The sequence below is a fragment of the Penaeus chinensis genome, chromosome 9 (genome assembly GCF_019202785.1).
Source record: "Penaeus chinensis breed Huanghai No. 1 chromosome 9, ASM1920278v2, whole genome shotgun sequence".
NCBI lineage: Eukaryota > Metazoa > Arthropoda > Malacostraca > Decapoda > Penaeidae > Penaeus > Penaeus chinensis.
Genome location: NC_061827.1, coordinates 33,557,644 through 33,565,235, shown reverse-complemented (window position 1 = coordinate 33,565,235; position 7,592 = coordinate 33,557,644).

Here is a 7,592-nt window from a genome sequence, read left to right as displayed (position 1 = left end):
CGCGAACAAGGTGATTAAGTATTATTAGTTTAAATGTCATTGTAGGAGAAAAGAGAGGAAGCAAATAACATCTGTCTGTCTGTCTGTCTCTTTGTCTCTTTGACTCTCTGTCTCTGTGTCTCTCTCTGTCTCTCTCTCTCTCTCTGTCGCTCTCACTTTCTCTCTCTCTCTCTCTGTGTCTCTCTCTGTGTGTCTCTCACTTTCTCTCTCTCTCTCTCTCTCTCTCTCTCTCTCTCTCTCTCTCTCTCTCTCTCTCTCTCTCTCTCTCTCTCTTTCTCTTTCTCTTCTCTAGCAGGGAGGGGTACGGGTGCTTAGGGGTAGGAAAGGGGGGGGGGGGGTCGCATGATTGACAGCCTGACTTTCAGACTTAACCAACTTATCTTTCCTCCCCTTTCCTTCTCTCTTTGATATTCTCTTTATCATCGTTTTGTTGTTATTTTGTTGTTTATATATTCCCCTGCCCCCCCCCCCCTCTCTTCTCTCCCTCTCATCTATATTATTTTCCTCACGTTTTGCTTTATTGTTTCTTCTTCTTTGCTTTCCTTATTGTTCTGTTTTTCATATCTAATCTGTATCGCCTTTTTATATATTTTTCTATTTCTCTTTTTTTATTATTGTTTTATGTTATATCTCTCCTTTTCTGTTTTTATTAGTTTTATGTTTTCCTATTTTTCTCCATGTTTGCCTCTTTATCTTCTTCCCTTTCTCATTTCTCGTCTCCCCCTTTTTATTCCGTTTTTGTATCTCACTTGTCTCATTTTTTTTTTCTCCTTTTCGTCAGTTCCCTTCTTTATTTCTTATCTTTATTATTGTTATTATCATTTTCCCACTTGTGGTACCTTTCAATCCTCCTTCATTTGCATATTGTCATTATTTCCCTTCTTCACCATTGTTTTCTCATACCTTCTCTTTATCTTCCTATGCCTCAATTCTAACCTTTATTATCACTTTACACTCTATTAATTTTATTTCCTTTTTTTCCGTCTCGTACATTCTTCCTTCCCTCATTCTTTATTCATATTTTCACTCTCTCTCTCCCTCCATCTCGTTCTTTTCTTTGCCTTCTCCTTATTTCATCTACCTCTATCTTCCCCCATTTATTTATTTTCTCTCTCTCTCTCCTCCTCCATCTCGCTCTTATCTTTTCTTTGCCTTCTTTTTATCTCATCTACCTCCATCTTCCCCCATTTATTCATTTTTTCTCTTTCTCTCCCCCTCCATCTCGCTCTTTTCTTTGCCTTCTCTTTATCTCATCTACCTCCATACCCCATTTATTCATTTTTCTCTCTCTCTCTCCTCCTCCATCTCACTCTTTTCTTTGCCTTCTCTTTATCTCATCTACCTCTTTCTTCCCCCATTTATTCATTTTCTCTCTCTATCTCTCCTCCATCTCGCTCTTTTCTTTGCCTTCTCTTTATCTCATCTACCTCTATCTTCCCCCATTTATTCATTTTTTCTCTCTCTCCTCCTCCATCTCACTCTTTTCTTTGCCTTCTCTTTATCTCATCTACCTCTATCTTCCCCCATTTATTCATTTTCTCTCTCTCTCCTTCTCCATCTCACTCTTATCCTTTCTTTGCCTTCTCCTTTTTCCAGCTCCTCAACAGGTAAGCTGATTAAATGCTGACGAAGATCGATGCAACGCAGGCAAGGAAAAGCTGTATTGCAAAGAGTGTGGGTTATTGCAATGTTGCATGTATTTTTGCATTGGTGGCAAGTTTCACGGAGCCATAGGATTGAGCGAGAGCAAGTGTGGATTCGCTGTTGTGTTGTTGTTTTATTTGGTTATGTGTTTTTTTTTTTTTGTTTTTTTTTTCATGTTGACGTTGTTGATAGGATAATTGCGATTATAATAATGCTGATGTTGATAACCGCAACAGCACAGCAACACAAGTAATAGCAGTAGTAATATTAATAGCAGTAATTATTATCATCATCACCGTCTTCGTCTTCGTCTTCGTCTTTATCATCATCATCGTCGTCGTCGTCGTCTTTATTAACATCCTCATCATCCTCATCATTATCCTCCTCCTCCTCCTCCTCCTCATCATCATCATCATCATCATCATCATCATCATCATCATCATCATCATCATCATCATCATCATCATCATCATCATCATCATCGTCGTCGTCGTCGTCTTTATTAACATCCTCATCATTATCCTCCTCCTCCTCCTCCTCTTCCTCATCATCATCATCATCATCATCATCATCGTCGTCGTCGTCTTTATTAACATCATTACCATCATCATCATCATTATCATTGATAGTTATTATTATCTTTACTGATATATATTGCCAGGCAGTGACGTTGCCTGTCTGTCCATTCGACGTCATTGCAACAGCAATAGCAACAAGAAGACCGCCAGAAGCCAATAGAAACAGTAATGCTTTAATTACGAGTATCCTTTATCACTTGCACTTAAATAGTAGTCTGTGTCCTTTACTTTATATTTTGAATTATTTATTTATTTATTTTATTTTTATTATTATTTTTTTTATTTTTTTAATGTTGATGTTAGGATGTATAAAAAAAATGTTTTGTTAACGCAGCTTCTTTGTTTACTTTTATTCTATATTTGGATTTTTTGTTTTTTAGTTATCGCTTTTTGTTCTCTCTTTAAAAAAAAAAAGGATAAAAACAAAAACAAAAAAAAATGCATCCTGTACTTGGCTGGCATCTTGCGGTTAACTTCATTTCCCGAGCGGTGTTGGGGAGGGGGGTGGGGTGGGGTGGGGGGGTTGTGTGTGTGTTGGGGGGGGGTGTATAATAATGATGATAATAGTGATGATGCTAATTTAGGGTTTGCTGTGACAGGTTTTTGTGACTGCAGATAAACTGTCTGTTAACTGTGCTTCTGTGTGTGTGTGTATATATAAATATATATATGTGTGTATGTATGTATGTATGTATGTATATATATATGTATGTATGTACGTAGGCCTGTGAGTGTGTGTGTGTGTGTGTGTGTGTGTGTGTGTGTGTGTGTGTGTGTGTGTGTGTGTGTGCGTGCGTGCTTGCGTGCGTGCGTGCTTGTGCATGTGTGTGTGTGGGTGCGTGCATATGTGTGCGTGCGTATGTGTATATGCATGTGTGTAAGAACAAGCATTCATATGTGTACTTTGACGTGTGTTTGTTGCTTACTGCGCGGAAGGGGGAGGGGCCTCAGCTGGTCGCGTTGCTAGATCAGGGTGGTGTTGTCGCTTGCCTGTAACGCCGCTTTGTAAGCTGGATTTAGTACCTGGACGATGCTTTGTAGTCAGGGTATTGCGTGGAGGAGGGAGGGAGGAGGGAGGGGGGGGGGGTGAGAGTATGAAGGGAATAGACGTAAGTGTAATGATAAGGGGAGGAGGAAGAGGAGAAGAAGAAGAAGAAGAAGAAGAAGAAGAAGAAGAAGAAGAAGAAGAAGAAGAAGAAGAAGAAGAAGAAGAAGAAGAAGAAGAAGAAGAAGAAGAAAAAGAAAGTGAAGCACAAGCGGAAATGATGATGAGGAGGAAGAAGAAGAAGAAAACGACGACAGCGAACGAAGACGGGGCAGAGAGAAGACAGAAGAAATGAGGGGAGATTAGATAAAACTGTTTAAATAAAAGTAAAAAGTAAAAGTAGGAAGAGGATAAGAAAGAGAAGGAGAGTGGGAAGGAGAGTTAAAGGAAATACTTGACCTGCGGGAAACGGGCTGCCAAAAGAGAGAAAGTGAGAGAGAAAGTAAGAAAGAAAGAAAGAAAGAAAGAAAGAAAGATAAAGAAAAGTATATATATAGAGAGAGAGTGAGTGAGAGAGAGAAAGAAAGAAAGAATGAAAGAAAGAAAGAAAGAAAGAAAGAAGGAAATAGAAAGAGAGAGAGAATGAGAAGGAGAAGGAGAACGAGAGAGAGTTTATTTCCTTTGTTAATTATTTGTTTGTGCACGTCTTCTCGAAAAAAAAAAACATACACATGCTTGTACACCCCCTCTCACACACACAAAAAAGAGAGAGAGAAAAATTCGCATAACTAATGCAAAGACACGAACATTTCCCCTCTCAGACTCCCCTCTGACCTCTCCCCCCTCCCCCCTCCCACTCCCTCTCCCTCACCTCCCTCCGACCCTCCCCTCCCCTCCCCTCCCCTCCCTCCCCTCCCCTCCCCTCCCCTCCCCTCCCCTCCCTTCCCTCGCTGTCGTCTACGTGTTGCTTGAAAAGCTTATTGATCTCCTGGCGTCATTTAGCACCGCCCCCCCCTCCCCCACCCCAACTCCACCTCCACCATCCCCACCCTCCCCCATCCCCACCTCACCCCCACCATACCCCACCCTCTCCACCACATCCCATCACACCCCAAGCCATTACTATTATCATTGTCATTAGGGGGTGTCATTCTCACATCATCGAGCATCATTATCATATCATCATCATCATCATCATCATCATCATCATCATAATCATCATCATCTTCATAATCATCTTCATAATCTTCTTATTCATCTTCATCTTCCGTCTTCATCTCCCATCACCATCATCATCACCATCACCATCACCATCACCATTATCACCATCATCATCATCATCACCGGATCTTCAACCAAATGACGAAATGAAAAAAAACAAAAAAACACGATAGCAATAAACGTTAGCATAAGATTTAATCAAGGAAAAGGCCGACCCATTTTTCGAATTCGGTTTTAATTACCACTAATGGAAGAAATGGAGGAGAGGGAAAGGAAGGGAGAGAAAGGGAAGGAAGAGGAGAGAGGGCAAGGGGGGAAGGGAAGAGGGAGAGGGCAAGGATGGAAGGGAAGAGGGAGAGGAGAGAGGAGAGAAGGTAAAGAGGAGAGAGAAGGAATATAGTTAAAGGCGAGAGGGCAAGGAGGAGAGGGAAGAGGGACAGGAGAAAGGAGAGAGGAGAGAAAAGTGAATGGGGGAAAGAAAAGGGAAAGGGGGAGAGAAAGGGGAAAGGGAGGAAAGGGAAGGGGGGGAGGAAAGGGAGAGAGGAGAGAGAGAAGGGGGAGAGAAAAGGGAAAAAAGGGAAAGGGGCTAATGTGGAACCAACGTCGTTACTTTTGTTATGGCGTTTCTGGAAAACTCGTGTGCTTTTGTTTACGTTTTTGTCATCAGGAGAGCCTTGTCAGGTGGTTGGGTGTGGGGGGGGGGGGTGAGGAATAGAGAGGGGAGGGGGTAGGGATAAGGTAGTGTGTGCGCGTGCGTGTGCGTGAGGTACCCTTATCTCTAACACGTTCACTAAAAGCTTTATGATACGAAAAAAAAATCGCCCATTCCCCCTTACGTGTATAACCCAAAGATGCAAAAAAGTACGTACTACCAAAAAAGTGTATTTCCCCTTACGCACCCTCGTAACTGCAGTGAAAGATTTTGGAAAGAAATGTTTAAATGTACAAATATAAGCATGAGCAGCATTTATACATACATGATACATAGTTTTCACTCTTGAAAACATGCCTGACTCACCCCCACACATAGACCACATACACATACACATGCACAAATACATACATGTATTGAAAACGTACATGTACACGTGCATGCACATACCCAGTTGCACTTGCACATACATGTAACATACACGTACACTTACAGATACACAATCTTATACATATGCGCATAGCCTTTACGTACATAAATTCACACTCGAAAGAAGAAACGTGTATATGACAATTCTGGGGAATATTTTGAAGAAAAAAACCCAAAATTATTTGCTTTTATTATATTCCTGGGACGTACATTTTTTAGAGGGAGAGAGAGAGAGAGACAGAGAGGGAAAAATGTATACAAAAAAATCGAAAAATGACAAAGAAATGTACACTTTATTGCGAGAAAGAAGCTGGCTCTGACCTGTGTACTTGATTAATGGTTCTCGGAATCAGTAGTTTGCCGGTCGCTTGATATTGAGATCGATGGGCGGTCGTGGTGGGGCGAGAATTAGGCTGGCGTGGGGTTTCATGCGTTGTTTGATAGATAGATAGATAGACAGATAGTGGATGGATGGATTTGGTTCATAGGCTTCGAGGGAGGTGAAGGTAGAAAGGATGATTCATGTGGAGATAGGTAGATGGATATATGAAACAGATGAACATTTTATATATATATATATATATATATATATATATATATATATATATGAATTAGACAAAGGAAGATGTAAACACCTTCATGGATTTAAACACACACACACACACACACACACACACACACACACACACACACACACACACACACACACACACACACACACACACACACACACACACACACACACGAAGAAGAATAAGAGCAGAAAAAGAGACAGGGCTGGGGGAGGGTAAAATACAACATGACACACACTCCAATAGACGCACATTGCAAGGAGAGTAATGGGAATCAGGACAGAGTGGAGAAAGGGTGGGAGACAGGGTGACAGACAGACCAACAGACAGGGTGACAGGCAGACCAACAGACAGGGTGACAGACAGACCAACAGACAGAGTGGGAGACAGACCGGCCGACAGGGTGACAGACAGACCAACAGACAGAGTGGGAGACAGACCGGCAGACAGGGTGACAGACAGACCAACAGACAGAGTGGGAGACAGACCAGCAGACAGGGCGGGAGACAGGGTGACAGGCAGACCAGCAGACAGGGTGGGGAAGGGCTGGAGACAGGTAGTCTGCACGGCAGGTATCAGACAGACCAGCTGGCTCCGGCTATTGATCACTTTAAGCCCTCCCCTTCCCTCTCCCCTTCCCTTCCCTCCCCTTCTATCTTTACCCCTCTCCCCTCCCCTCCTTGCCCCTCCCCTTCCCGCCTTACCCCTCCCCCTTCCCCTCCTCCTTGCTTCTCCTCCTCTTGCTTCTCCTCTTTCTCTTTCTCACGCTCTTCTTTGTACTTCCTTTCTCTACTTTCTCGCCTTCTCTTCCTCTCCTCATCTTTCACTATCTTCTGTGTTCTTCCTTTTTCCCCTCTTCCTTCTTTCTCCAACCCCTCCTCGTTATCGCTCCTTATCCTTCGACCTCCTATTTCCTCTCCCCCCCCCCCCTCCCTCCCCACCTCTTTTGCCTCTTCATCGTAATAAGTAACTGTAGTCTGAAGTTTATTCGGTAATCTGCCTGTTGATTCCGCGTCTAGTACGGTACGTGTGTACTTGTGTACACTCTGCTTTCAAGAGTCATGATGTTGTACCCTGTTGTTGTTGGTGTTGTTGTATAAATTCGATTATTATTATTATTATCATTATTATTATTATTATTATTATTATTATTATTATTATTATTATTATTATTACCATTGATATTGCCTCTTCAGTGATTGGTATAATTCCTATTTATCATTATTCGCACTGGAATCAATTTGGTCACGTAGCCCCTTATGGGTAGAATTCGATTGCTTTCTCATCATTGCAAGTGAAATCGCCTCAAGGAAGCATGCATGCATACTGCAAGCACAAGCACGGCAATCGAACGGCAAGTGTGCCATGTCGAAGCAGGCACGACACAGTAATACGATGGAGCGGCGGTGGGTGATGAAAAGGGAGGAATGATAGTGTTGGTGATGATGATGATGGTGATGGTGATGATGATGATGATGATGATGATGGTAATGGTGATGATTGATAATGAT